The following is a 14791-nucleotide window of genomic DNA, read 5'->3' as shown; positions in this document are numbered from 1 at the left end:
CCTAAAGTTTTGCCTGGTGTGAATGATAAATTGACTGAAAGAATGGGAGTTAAAGGGTCTGGTGAGATTCCAAAATGATACTTAGTCATAAAAAAGAAAGACAATAAATAGGAGTGGGCTGATGAAATGGGACCAAATGAAGAGATTTAAGGGCAGAGGAGAAAATGGAGTATGTATGTGGTAACTGAAGATGTAAGAGATGTGTCAATGAATTTGACCTTGGAGTTCACTCAAAAATGTAGCAGTTCTGAGTAACATAGAGCCTGAGGTGTGGATGCCGATGTGAAGTGGAGGTGGATAGTAACTGGAACTGAGAGGTACAAAGAACTGTGAAGTAGGACAATTGGACTGGTCAACCACCTGGCAATTGACTTTACCCAGCATGACGGCAGGGATTCAGAGCGAAACTGTGAACAGATGTGAAGTTATTGCTGAATCAGTGGAAGACTCTTGTGAGGAAGAAAAGAGGGAGGCAATAAATGAATTATATGAGTCTCAAAGGAAGATTTCATAAAATTTAGACATTCTGTGACACTCAAAAGTATTGCCTGCGTAATACTCTCTCAGTGAGAATGGCGTATGAGTTCAATATTTGTCATTTTAATAGCAAATTAATATTCAATTTATCATATTTATCAATTTATTATAACCCAACCCAGTCTGAAATGATTCATTGCCTAATTTGGCTTTTGCTTCTTTCTCCTATATGTTTTGGATGAGAACAAATCACAAGAAAATAAATTATTGTTAAGGATTAATAAAAATGTCAATTTATTGGTCATGTATGGTTGAGAATATATCCATGCTAAAAAATATCTTATATTTTGTACATTTGCTTCTTTAAAACTATACAATGAGTAAAGTCAAAAATTTTTTTCCTCTAATTTTAATGGAACTTTCAATTCTCAGAATAAGCAAAGCAGAAACTTAATGTTTTAATTTGGGCCAATTTCCAAACAAGAGCATTAAAGCACCAGAAAATTTTTTTGGAAAGATTTTATTTATTTATTTTTACAGAAGGAAAGGGAGAAAGTGAGGGAGAGAAACATCAATATGTGGTTGCCTTTCACGCACTCCCTACTGGGGACCTGGCCCACAACCCAGGCATGTGCCCTGACTGGGAACAGAACCGGTGACCCTTTGATTCACAGGCCAGCACTCAATCCACTGAGCCTCACCAGCCAAGGCAGCAATGGAAAATTTTAAAACATGATTTTAAAGCTCTAACTTTCTCATTTTAACTAAATCTCCAAATTTTTGACCGTGGGCAATTAGAAGAAATAGGCCAATTTTAGTTAAAGGTATATTTCCACTCTCCTCTGGAGAGGATGTGCAATACACATCCATGCACTGTGGTTCAGACTCTCTTTAAATATGGGGAGATTAGTTAATTGTAGAGACAAAAGCCATTGATAATGTTGTTATAAAAATATGATAAAAATTGTGGGAAGAATGAGGAAAATTGTGCTTGCTGTACTTGAGGTTCCTCAATGCAGAAACATTTTCCATTGCCTATAAATGCCTAATTCAGTTATACTGTATCTGTCTAATGTCTTACCTAATTCCTTTCTGTTTGTCTTTTTCATTCTCTTTCTTTGCATTCTCTGGTGCCTTTTTCATTGAATAATTACTTAAGTACTAAGTACATGCCAGGTACTTTTTGGTGCTGTGAGTACCTAGGGGAAATATAGTTTTCATCCTTACTTAACCTACATTCCATTGGGGAGAAAATTAAAACAAAGAGATATCTAAGAGGAGACAAACACAATTTCTAAATCTCAAACCAGTGCTAGATTACTCAAGAGGCAGATTTTAATTTATGTTTATTGACTTAGCAAAGCAGAGAAACCACCCCCCATCTATTCCCCCAGAAAGAGAAAATTCAGTTTTGATAAACTTCTTAGAATTTTGCAATCAGAAAAAAATTAGAGAGAAAAGTGACTTTTAAAATATTCAGTATAGATGTAAAAAATTTCATTCAAGACAAATTTGAATTAGACATACAGGGGAGGTCTCCAAAGTTCCCTGTCTGGCACTGCATAAGAGCAGACAGAATGGGAAGTGTATTGCCAGGACAGCATATATGCCTTGAGAAATGGAGGAAGCCCTTCCATTTGAGAATGTCTCCCTCTGCCTCAGCACCTGATCTTAAAAATGAGATATCAGCAACATCTGCCATGATGGTTACCATCAATAAGTCAACAAACAACAAGTGCTGGTGGGAATGCAGACTGGTACAGCCACTATGGAAAACGGTATGGAATTTCCTTAAAAAATTAAATATGGAACTGCCTTTTGACCCAGTGGTCCCACTTCTGGGAATATATCCTATGAATCCTGAAACACCAATTGAAAAGAATGTTTGCATCCCTATGCTCATAGCAGTATTATTTACAACAGCTAAGATCTGAAAACAGCCCAAAGTGCCCATCGGTAGATGAATGGACAAAAACACTGTGATGCATTTACACAATAGAATACTACACAGACACGAAAAGAAGGGAATCTTTGGTGACAGCATGGATGGACCTAGAAATTTTTATGCTAAGAGAAATAAGCCAGTCAGAGAAAGACAGATACCATATGATCTTACTTATATATGGAATCCAAAGAATAAAATAAATTGATGAACAAAATAGAAACAGAGGCATGGACACATGGAACAGTCTGACAGCTGTCAGAGGGGCAGGGTAGGGGAGACTGAATGAAAGAAGGTGAAGGGATTCAGCAAATATTATGTACAGGGTCCAACAGAAATAATGCCTGCTAGAGTATGGTAGATTGGGTAATAATATGGGTGTAATAATTTATAGTTTTAATTTGAACATTTCATCTAAAATATCATATGGTGTGCTTGAGTGTGATTGTTATGTTACAGAATTACATCCTTATGGTTTTATAATAAAAGATTTTGTAATAAAAGAGGAGTGTTGTTTGTGTCAGATCCTGTATATGGAGTTATATGTAAGGGATTAACTATATGTCTCTTCAGTCCAGAAAAAGTCCAGCCATTGTTAATATATCAAGAAAGGTTTGTATGTCATTGATATAACCTGGCAGCCAAGGAGAGTGGACTGGAATGCACATGTGTGAGCAATAATGACTTCACTGTACTAGTTAGTGAGGGCGGTAGATGCCATTGAGTGAGCGTGTGTGCTGTATGACTGTTGCATTCAAAATGACTGAACGAATAGAGCAATGAATCTACATCAAATTTTGCATTAAGCTTGAACATTCCTATATGGAAAACTACTTGGATGATTCAGAAAGCCACCAGGGGGCAACTGGTGAATGGCAGCTTCATCATGAAAACACACCCACTCATGCATTATGTCTCTTGCAGAGTTTTTTGGTGAAACATCAAATCACCCAGGTGACTCAGCCCTGCTACAGCCCAGATTTGAGACCATTGACTTCTGTCTTTTTCCAAAACTAAAATCTTCTTAGAAAGGGAAGAGATTTCAAACCATCAATGAGATTCAGGAAAATATGACAGGACAGCTGATGGTGAATGGGAGAACTCTGTGAGGTCCCAAGGTGTCTACTTTGAAGGGGACTGAGGCGTTATTGTTCTATGTACAATGTTTCTTGCATCTTCTTCAATAAATGTCTCTATTTTTCATACTACATGGCTGGATATCTTCTGGACAGACTATATATATATATATAATCTCACAGACAGCAGTGTGGTGATGGCCAGAAGGAAGAGGGAGCAGTGGCTGTGTGGATGCAGGCAGAGGGCTAGCAAATGGGGACATCAGTAATAGTGTCAACAATAAAATTGAAGAAAAAGAAGCCATGTGCTTTGTGGAAGAAATCTGCAAGAAAGAGAGGTAACAGACAGATAATGTCCACATCAAATTCCACTCAGAGTTTTCATTCATTGACACCATAAAATACATTTGAAAAATCTATGTGATAAAGAAGCAGGTGCATTTGTTTTGGAAGCCATGGTGAGTTGCTATCAGTTGGAGAGTACCAACAGTCCTGGGCAAAACTCTACCAGAGGTTTCTCCATTTTCTTGCTCTTCATCCACCCTGCCCTCTGTGCTACTCAGGCCTCCATGTTAGCCTTTTCTTTATAAAAAAAAAATTGAGAATCTCTATCATTGTTTTTCTTTAGAAAATAGGATTCCAAGAACATGTTCCTCTGATTAAGCAGGTTGGTCACCTCAGTGATATTGCTTAACTTTGGAAAAGATCAACAGTTGGATGTTTGTCTTCTGTTGAAAAACAACCATGATCATAAGTGTTTTGGTACTTTTTGAGTATATTTACAAGAACACATTTGTTTATTTTAAGCCTTTTAAAAAGGCAGTTGGTTTAACATTGAGATTGTGGATTGCTATCTTTCTAAATCATTTGGAAACTCAGGATCTTTTTTAGACTTCTAATGTAGGAGCAACTATCTGTTGCGATGGAACACAACTATCTGTGTTCCTTCACTTCCAGGGGTCGTTCCATGAAGTTTTATTTCAGTAAGAAAGTTATTGGCCATTTAGTTCAAAACAACACTTTAACTGCATGATTGAGCTTACTTCTTCCCACCTATGATTTCAACAGTTACAGCATTGGTCACAGAGGAAAAATAATAGTTTTCTCCTAAAGCCAATCTGTCACGTCCCCTGGCTGTGTTGTGGCTCATAACCATGGGTGAAATTAATCAGCTCGGCTCTTTGAGTACATGTTTCCTTGACACAAGCCCATTGTTAAGGCCCCAGGAAGCCTCGTCCATAGCTTGTTTACAGTCGTGGCTAAGTTTCCAGGAACTGTGTGATTTACTGTTTTCTTTTTCTTTGCTACTTTCTCTATTTCATAATAAAGAAATTTAAAGATAGTCAGGAAATGGCAGATAACTTCTCTATGAAACTTAGACATAATTTAATTAAATTTTGAGAAAGAATTTGATTCTTCACTTCAAAGTTGGATACATGTTTCTTCTTTCTAATTTTTCATTCCAAAACTTTAGACTTTCAGTTGATATTAGTAGCAGAAACATAATTCAATGGGAATAACAGCTATTTTTGTCATATACGTAAGTTGAGGTGGTAGAATCTCTTTCTGTTAATGTTTCAAATAGAACAAACCTTGGGACATTTATACCTCTGATGTGGCTACTTAAGATGACAAGTACAGTTCACTTTGAAATCAGCCACTTACCTCTGTGATTACTTGAGAGAGATGTTTACTTCAAAACCCTTTGTAGGCTGGGTAAACATTTTTATCTAATCAATAACCACAGCTCCTTGTGTGTTTTAAATCCCCTGCAAACATGTGTAAGGAGTAACATTCCTGTGAGTCTAGCTAAGCAATTTACTATGGAAAGACCCACAAAGTTCATTTATTCAGTCTTGCTTTTGGACAAAGACAAATTGTGACAAATGGCCATGGACATATCTAGGTTTCCTACTTTTGTGTACTGCGTTCATCTTCACTTCATATGATCTCCCTTTTGAGATGAGGCCTTCTTGGTAGTACAATCACTCGACATCTTTTTTTCTCGATTTTTCTTTTATTTTTCAGTTTGAAACAGGAAGACTTGTTTATTTTAGATGATAGAAGCTTTGGTCTCTAAAAAAAAATGTTCCTGCTCAACCAAAAGTTCTCTACCCTTATTTTTTAAAGTTATGATACCTCATTATTTTTCCTGATTATTTCTTATGATGTTTGGTAGTTTTATTTAAAAATTAGATACAAATAAAATTAGTTTTTATTAAGGAAACTCATGAAGTTCTTGGGATGACTGGAGACAACCTGGAGGGTTTATAAAGCAGAGTCCAGAAGACTTGAGACAGAACAGGTGGGCTCTAGCCCCCAAACTGTATGACCAAAAAGTCAATCTCTCGGTGCCTTCCTTTCCTAGACTGTAGAACTACTGTGTGGAATATGATGGTCCCTTCTAGTTTCAACAGGCTATGATTCCCAGAGCTGTGAAAAACAAGGTGGGAAATTCAACTCCAGAAATATTAAGACCCAACCTATGTTACCATATCCAGTGCTAGATATGGTGGTGTTGGGGGGTGGCCAGGAAGGATGTCTTCCATACTACAGTAGTAGGAGTGATAGGGCAACACAATAATTCTGGGAGGCGGAATATGATAAGTATCTAAAAATGTGTAAGTCAACTTTCCTGCTTTCTCAGATTGCCAGGCTAGTGACAATCACTGATACTTATTTATTATTTATTTATTTATGACTACTAATCTTGCAAGCCTCAATATCATTGAGCTTTTCTTAGACTTGAAGACATAGATGAAGGGGGAGACTAAGATGATATGCTACCATAAAAATTTTTGAAATATTTATTCTAAGGTGGGTTCAGCTGGGGTGGGGTGGAGGGTTGGGGAGAAAAGGCATACAACTATAATTGAATAACAATAAAAATTAAAAAAAGAAATATTTATTCTATATCTGTGAAATATGTCATTGTTATTTTGATAGGGATTGCATTGAATCTATAGATTGCTTTGTGTATTATGGACATTTTAATGATGTTAATTCTTCCAATCAATGATCATGGTATATGTTTCCAATTATTTCTGTCTTCCTTAATTTTTTTCTTCAGTGTTCTGTAGTTTTCTGAGTATATATATGTCTTTTACCACCTTGGTTAAGTTTATTCCTAGGTATTTTATTTTTGTTGTTGCTATAGTAAATGGGATTTTTCCTAATTTCTGTTTCTGATATTTTGTTGGTGTTGTACAAAAATGCCTTCAATTTCTGAATATTGACTTTGTATCCTGCTATTTTGGCAAATTCACTAATTAGGTTGAGTAGTTTTTTTTGTGGAGTCCATGACACTATCATGTCATCTGCAGACAATGACAGTTTTACTTCCTCCTTTCCAATTTGGATGCCTTTTATTTCTTTTTCTAGTCTGATCATTGTGGATGTATTCAACATAGAATTTCCATACTATGTTGAATAGAAGTGGTGAACCCTTGTCATATTCCTGATCTTAGGTGAAAAGCTTTTAGTTTTTGTCCATTGAATATGATGTTGGCTGTAGGTCTCTCATATATGGTCTTTATTATGTTGAGATATGCTCTCTCCACTCACACTTTGCCGAGTGTTTTTATCATAAATGAGTGCTGTACTTTATCAAATGCTTTCTCAGAATCTGTTGATACAATCATGTTTTTTGTTATTCATTTTGTTTTTGTAATGTATTACATTTATTGATTTGCATATATTGTACTATTCTTGCAACACTGGTATGAATCCAACTGGATCTTCCTGTATGATCTTTGTGATGAGTTGCTGGGCCCAGTTTGCCAATATTTTGTTGAGTATGTTATTATCTATGTTCATCAGAGTTATTGGCCTATAATTTCTTTGTTGTGTCTTTATCTCATTTGGAAACTAGACCACCAACTTATACCATACACCAAAATAAGCTCAAGATGGATAAAAGATTTAAATGAAAGAGATGACACCATAAAAGTTCTAGAGGAGAACAAAGGCAGGAAAATTTCAGATATTCCATGCAGCAGTATTTTCACATATACCTCCCCTAGGGCAAGGGATATAAAGGAAAGCATAAGCAAATGGGACTATATCAAATTAAAAAGCTTCTGCACAGCTAAAGAAAACAACAAAAAGAAAAAGGAGAAAAGGGAACTGACTGTATGGGGTAATGTATTTGCCAATGATGCCTCAGACAAGGGTTTTTAAATCCAAAATACATAAAGAACTCACATGACTCCACTCCAGGAAGACAAACAATCCAATTAAAAATTGGACAAAAGACCTGAGCAGACACTTATCCAAAGAGGACATACAGAAGGCCTGTAGACACACATGAAAAAATGCTAAACATCACTCCCCATCAGAGAGATGCAAATTAAAATCACAATGAGATACCACTTCACACCTGTCAGAATGGCCATCATAAACAAATCAACAAACAACAAGTGCTGGTGAGGATGTGGAGAAAAGGGATCCCTGGTGAACTGTTGGTGGGAATGCAGACTGGTGCAGTCACTGTGGAAAACAGAATGGAATTTCCTCAAAAAACTAAAAATGGAACTGCCTTTTGATCCAGTGATTCCACTGCTGGGATTATAACCTAAGAATCCTGAAACACTAATTCAAAAGAACCTATGCACCCCAATGTTCATAACAGCACAATTTATAATAGCAAAGTGCTGGAAACAGCCTAAGTGCCTATCAGTAACTGAGTGTATCAAAAAACTTTGGTATATTTACACAATGGAATATTATACATTAGAAAAAAGGAAGGAACTCCTACCCTTTGTGACAGATGGATGGAACTGTAGAGTATTATGCTAAGTGAAGTAAGCCAGGTCATGAAAGCAAATATCATATGATCTCACTTATAAGGTGAACCTAATCAACACAACAAACAAGCAAAATAGAACCAGAGACATGGAAATAAAGAACTGACAATGACCAGAGGGGAGAAGGGAGGGGGATGGCAGGGGAAAGTAGAGGGGCAAGTCAAGGAATACATATAGAGTACCCATGGGGTAGGGATTGGCTGTGGGAGTGGAGTTCAGGCGGGGCAGGGGAGAACAATGGGGAACAATGTGGGACAACTGTAATTGAACAAGAATAAAAAAACAGAAAGAAATTATATTCTTTAAGGCCAGGACACAGCCTGGAAGTTTATTACTTACCTCTATCCTTAGAGTGCAGAACAACAAATGTCCCCATTCATAGGGGTCTCTCTTTGATCAAAGCTATGCCAGATATGTGTATATAAATATCACATCAGCCCTTATAATATCTTGGGGGAAAATGCTTGGGGGAATGTATATTTATTAATAATTTCTAGTAGTTGGATTCTGATGAACTGACATTTGTTCATCACAAGCCCTCACTGTTCCTCATTTATATCCATATCCAGTGTTATACTCTTGTTCAGATGCCCTTTGCACATAGCAATGTATAGCAGGTTGCAATAAAGATTTATTAAATTAAAGACCTTCTCTTCCTTTCATTAATGCCAATATTTTTGATTAATGTTGTTGCTTTATTCTAAAATTATAAAATATGAACCAATTCAAATGGAAAAATAAAATTAATACAAATATCCTCCTTTATTTTGAGTTAATTCAATCACTTAAGTCAGGTAAGACCTCAGATCCATTCTTTAAAAATAGGAAAGAAAGGAAATATTATTAATCATAAACAGCTAGTTTATCTCTCTACAGGTGATGAGTTCATTTTCAGTTTGCATGGGAGAAAAACATCTGATACCTTTTCCTTTGTATGACTTACACTGTGAACCTTTATCAAGCCTTTGCGGGCACTGATAAGTTGACAAAGTGCTATTGGCTAGATTTACTGGCTTATAAACATTAATGAATTTTTTAGACTCATCATCATTTTCCAACTGGGAAAATGACAAAATCTTCCCAGTTCAAGAGCAACAAAAATGTAGCAATTAGAAAGTTCATTACACAGCTGCATGATTACAGGAGCCTTATCCTGGATTGTAACAGGGGCTGTAACACACAGTCTCATAAGGGCTGAGAGAACCACAGTTTACAACAGCAACACAAAAGATGGTTATTGTTCAATTCCACGTTGCCACAGGACCCTCATGTTTACCATAATTTAGAACTCTGGACTTCCTTGCAGGGAGGCACCAAGCAAGTGCCAAATAAGTGTGGTAACAAAAAAATAAATAAAATAAAATGCGCTGACTCAAGTTCTTTACTACACTAACATTGAAGGACCAAGACCACTGATTGATCCATGTCAAGATCTGGACTTTGATGAGACTGAGTGTGGGAAAGAGCCCTTAGTCAGTTTGATATCATTGTTACGACCCACCCACTTGGCCTTTCCACTCAAATTAATCCCATTCTTATTGGGGCAGGTTTCCTTCAGTCCAGATTTAACAGGGTCAACCTGTCTCTACCCAAAGGTTATAACAAATTAACAAGTAATGGGCACCATTCATTGGGCAAGGGCCAGGGCTTGGGTAGATGGTAACAACTGGTGTCACATCACTAGAGGTAGAGCTAAAATGGAAGGGATTAGTAGCCAGATACCACTATTCTCTGTACAACCTTTTAGAAATATATAGTTACCAAACAGCTTCTCAAATATACATGTACCAACAGCAACACCCTAGTCTGAAAAAGAGTAGCAATTGACAAATATCTTCTGAAGTAATCTAGTGCTAGTCTAAAGACCAGAAAGCTGGCTAAGTTCTATCTCAAGATCACTGGGTGACCTTGCATCTTTCATCACCTAGCGACCTCAGCCATAAAGTACAAAAATCCTTACCTACATTACTAGGATGATGTTAAGATGAATCAGAAAATTTCTCTAAGACATCCTAAGATCCTCAGAGAGGGCAATTCTTTAATATCAAGCATTATAATTAGAATCACTGCACCTCATTTCTTAACCAGGAAAAAATGAATAAGGAAAGGAATGTGTGGTCACTGAGCCTGATAACTAAAAAAGCTTTTAAACTCCTTTTTTAAAAAAAAATAAATTTATGGGGTGACATTGATTAATGAAATTATATAGGTTCTAAGTGTGTATAATTCTGTCCATATATCATCTGTCTATTGCATTGTCTGTTTGCTACCCAGAATCGAATCTCCTTCCGTCATCATGTAGTTGGCTCCATTTACTCTTTATTACTCCTCCCCACCCCCTTTGCCTCTGGTAACCACTGTACTGTTGTCTGTGTCCATGAGTATTTGCTTGTTCATTGTTGTTTTGTTTTATATTCCACATATGAGTGAAATCATCTGCTTCTTGACTTTTTCTGTGTGACTTATTTCATTTAGCTTGATATTCTCAAGATCCATCCATGTTGTCACATATGGCAGTATTCCATCTTATCTTGGCTGAGTAGTACTCCATTGTATACATGAACTCAATCCTCTTTACCCAGTCATTTAGCAAAGGACACTACAGTTGTTTCCATGTCTTGGCCACCATGAATAATGCTGCAATGAACATAGGGGTACATATATCTTTACAAATAAATGTTTTCAACTTTGGAGGGATAGATACCCCAAAAAGGGGTTGCCGCGCCATATGGCTATTCAATTTTTAATTTTTTGAGGAACCTTCATACTGTTCTTCATAGTGGCTGTAGCAGTTTATATTCTTACCAGCAGTGAATACAGCTTCTTTTTTCTCCACAGTCTCTCCAACACTTATTTTACTTGTCTTGATGATAGTCATTCTAACAAGTGTGAGGTGGCATCTCATTGTAGTTTTGATTTGCATTTCCCTAGTAGCTACTGAAGTTGAGCATCTTTTCATATGTTTGTGGCCACTTGTATGTCATCTTGGGAAATGTGTCTGTTCAGGTCCTGTGCCCATTTCTTAATTGGATTGTTTGGTTTTTTGTTGTTGAGATTTATTAATTCTTTATGTATTTTGGGTATTAACCCCTAATCTTAGGTATTGTTTGCAAATATCATCTTTCATTTGGTTGTTGCCTTTTTTGTTTTGTTGGTGGTTTCTTTTGCTGTGTAGAAGGTTTTTAGTTTGATGTAATCCTATTCATTTATTTTTGCTTTTATTTCCCTTGCCTTTGGAGTCAAATTCATAAATTTTCCCTAATACCAAGGTCTGTAAGTTTAGTACCTATGTTTTCTTCTATATAATTTGTTTCCAGTGTTACATTTATGTTTTGATCCATTTTTGAGTTAATTTTTATGTATGGTAATAAATAGGAGTTTCATTCTTTTCTTAGTTTCATTCTTTTGCATGTAGCTTTTTGATTTTCCCAGCACCATTTATTGAAGAGGCTTTCTTTTCTCCATTGTGTGTTTTTGGCTCCTTTGTCAAAGATTATTTGCCCATATACATGTGGGTTTATTTCTGGGCTCTCAATTCTGTTCTTTGGTCTGTGTGTCTGTTTTTCTGACAATATAATGCTTTTGTGATTATTGTCACTTTGTAGTTTAATTTGAAGTGAGGAAGTATGATACTTCTGGCTTTGTTCTTCTTTTCTCAGGATTGCTTTGGCTATTGGGGTCTTTTGTAGTTCCATACAAATATGATCATTTTTTGTTCTATTTCTATAAAAAATGACATTGGGGTTTTGATGAGGATTGCCTTGAATCTGTATATTGCTTTGGGTAGGTAATATGGCCATTCTTCCAATCCATGAACACAGAATATCTTTCCATATCTTTGTGTTTTTTTTAAATCTCTTTCAATAATACTTTGTGGTTTTCAGTGTATAGGTCCTTCACATCCTTTGTTTATTCCTGTTTTTTGCAATTGCAAAAGGAATTGCTTTTCCCATGTCTTTTACTAAAATTTTATAGTGAGTACATAAGAATGCAATGGAATTTTGTATATTGACTTTGTCTCCTGGCAACTGTACTTGTTTATTGTTTCTAATAGATTTTTTGGTGGAGTCGTTTGCATTTTCTACATTTAGAATCATGTCATCTGTAAAAAAGTGACAATTTTACTTCTCATTCCCAATTTGAATGTCTTTTATTTCTTTCTCTTGCCTGATCGCTCTGGCTAGGACTTCCAATACTAAGTTGAAAAGCAGTGGTGCAAATGGGCAACCTTATCATGTTCTGATCTTAGAGGAAAAGCTTTCCGTTTTTCACCATTGAGTATGATATTAGCTGAGGGTTTGTCACATATGACCTTTATTATGTTGAGGGACTTACCTTCTATACTTATTTCATAGTTTCAATCATAAATGGACATTGTATCTTGTCAAATGCTCTCTGTGCATCTGTTAATACAATCATGTGTTCTTTATCTTTAATTTTGTTAATGTGTCATATTACATTGATTGATTTGCATATATTGAACCATTGTTGCATCCCCGGAATGAACTCCATGTGATCTTAATGTATTATTTTTTAATATATTGTTGCATTTGATTTGCTAGTATTTTGTTTAGGATTTTTGCATCTGTATTGATCAGAGATATTGCCTGTAACTTACTTTTTTCATGTTATCCTTGACAGGTTTTTGCATCAGGATAATATTGGCTTCTTCATCAATTTTTTGGAGGAGTTTAAGAAGGATAGGTGTTAAATCTTTGAATGTTGGTAGAATTAACTAGTGAAGTCATCTGGCACTGGACTTATACTTTTTTGGGGTTTTGATTGTCATTTCAATTTCCTCACTGATGATTGGTCTATTTAGATTTTGAATTCTAGTTCTAGGATTTTCTTTTGCCTATTTAGATTCCTTTTCTTTTGTTATTTTACTTTGCTGATTCAGATTAGTTTCACATTCACCTATGCTAAATTCTATTTTTTTAAAGACAAATTTAAAGCCTTCTAAGTCTTTCTGAATTTGTTCAAAATGTAGATTTTCAATAGTGTCTTTATTTATGTATTTATGTAATTTTTATCCTCACCCAAGGACATTTTTCTCATTGCTTTGAGAGAGAGAGAGAGAGAGAGAGAGAGAGAGAGATTGGTTGCTTTCTTGTATGTACCCAATCAGGGATTAAACCCACAACCTGTGCATCTACCCTGACCCAGAATTGAACCCATTGGATTTAGCAGAAGTTAATAAATTAACATTTTGATTTAAATAACCAGAAAATTTATAGTAATAACTCAAAACTAATTGTGGATGAGAAGCTTAGAAAAATTAGTAAAGCAACAATGAAGCATTTGAAAAATCATAATGAGAAATTATGATTGTCAAGAAAGTAGCCACAGGATTTCACAAATATCAGAGTCTCACAAACACCATAATGGTGATTAAATACATCTCTTGAGCTTTTTGACTCTGGTCTTATATAGAAAAATAGAAAAGCCAGTAAACACAGTTTTGACCCTGTATTTAGCTCTATTAATGCTACAGATGATAATGGTGGCTGAAGTAAAAAAGAGTGTTAAGCTACTTGAAGTATAAGAACAAAAATCTAGAAGGACTTTTCAGACTGACCAGGTCTAGAGAGTCCTAGAACTTCTTTCTTTTCTTACATTTTGGACACACATCATCATTTGGAGATCTCTGCCTTTCTCAAACATTCCTAACACTTGTATAGTTATATACTGGTGATCATGATTTCCCCACTGCCTAGAATGCCTCTTCTCTACTGTAAAACTCCTAGTTAGCCTTCAGGATCCAAATAAAATGTTACCTCTTCTGTGAAGTCTTCATAAAGTCCTCCAAACCATCTCAGAGTTTCCATTCTCTATGCTCTCAGAGTGCCTACAACCCACCCCCCACAGTGTTCATATATTATAACAACATTGCATATTATGGTGATTTTGGATTTATTTACCTTTCTTCCTTCCTAGACATTAATTCTGTGAGGGTAGGGATTCTGACTCATTTATTTCACTAAACTAGAGCCTCACAATGCTTGAGTTAGAGTAAGTGATCAATAAATCTTTGTCAAATGATGAATGTCCTGAAAAAGGAATGACTCAGAATTAAGATTCAGAGGGTGTTAATTAAATGTTGTATTACAACAAGTCTTGGGATCCCAGGGCAGAGGGAAAACCTGGGTTAGATTAAACGACAACTGTTAACGTTTTAGAATTTGTAAATAAGGTGTATAATTATATGGTGTTTGTCAGGATGATGTCAGGTATAAGAAAGAAACACCCTAATTCAAGTTGGCTTAAAGAATAAGGGAATTTGTTATCTTATGTAGAAGAAAGTACAGAGACACAGCAGGCTGAGAGCATAGCAAAATAGGAGCTCCAGCTTCACACCTTCATGATTCTTTGGGCGTTTCAGTTTTTCTTCACGTGGGCTTTGTCCTCAGACTGGCTTCCTTCATGATTGGCAGAAGGCTGTCTTCACCTTCACCAGTAACACGCACCCTGGTTATGGTGTAAATCTCCCT

At 35.9% G+C, this 14791-nt stretch overlaps 1 protein-coding gene across 3 annotated transcripts in view; it reads left to right on the top strand.

Annotated features, from left to right (window-relative positions):
* The window catches only part of MAPK10 (mitogen-activated protein kinase 10), a 312569-nt gene that overhangs the window by 118933 nt on the left and 178845 nt on the right, over nucleotides 1-14791 (top strand). The gene's annotated exons all lie outside the window — the stretch shown is intronic.

This window comes from Desmodus rotundus, chromosome 4 (assembly GCF_022682495.2).
Source record: "Desmodus rotundus isolate HL8 chromosome 4, HLdesRot8A.1, whole genome shotgun sequence".
NCBI lineage: Eukaryota > Metazoa > Chordata > Mammalia > Chiroptera > Phyllostomidae > Desmodus > Desmodus rotundus.
Note: the sequence above shows the minus strand (reverse complement) of the source record. Positions and strands in the feature narration are given on the sequence as shown.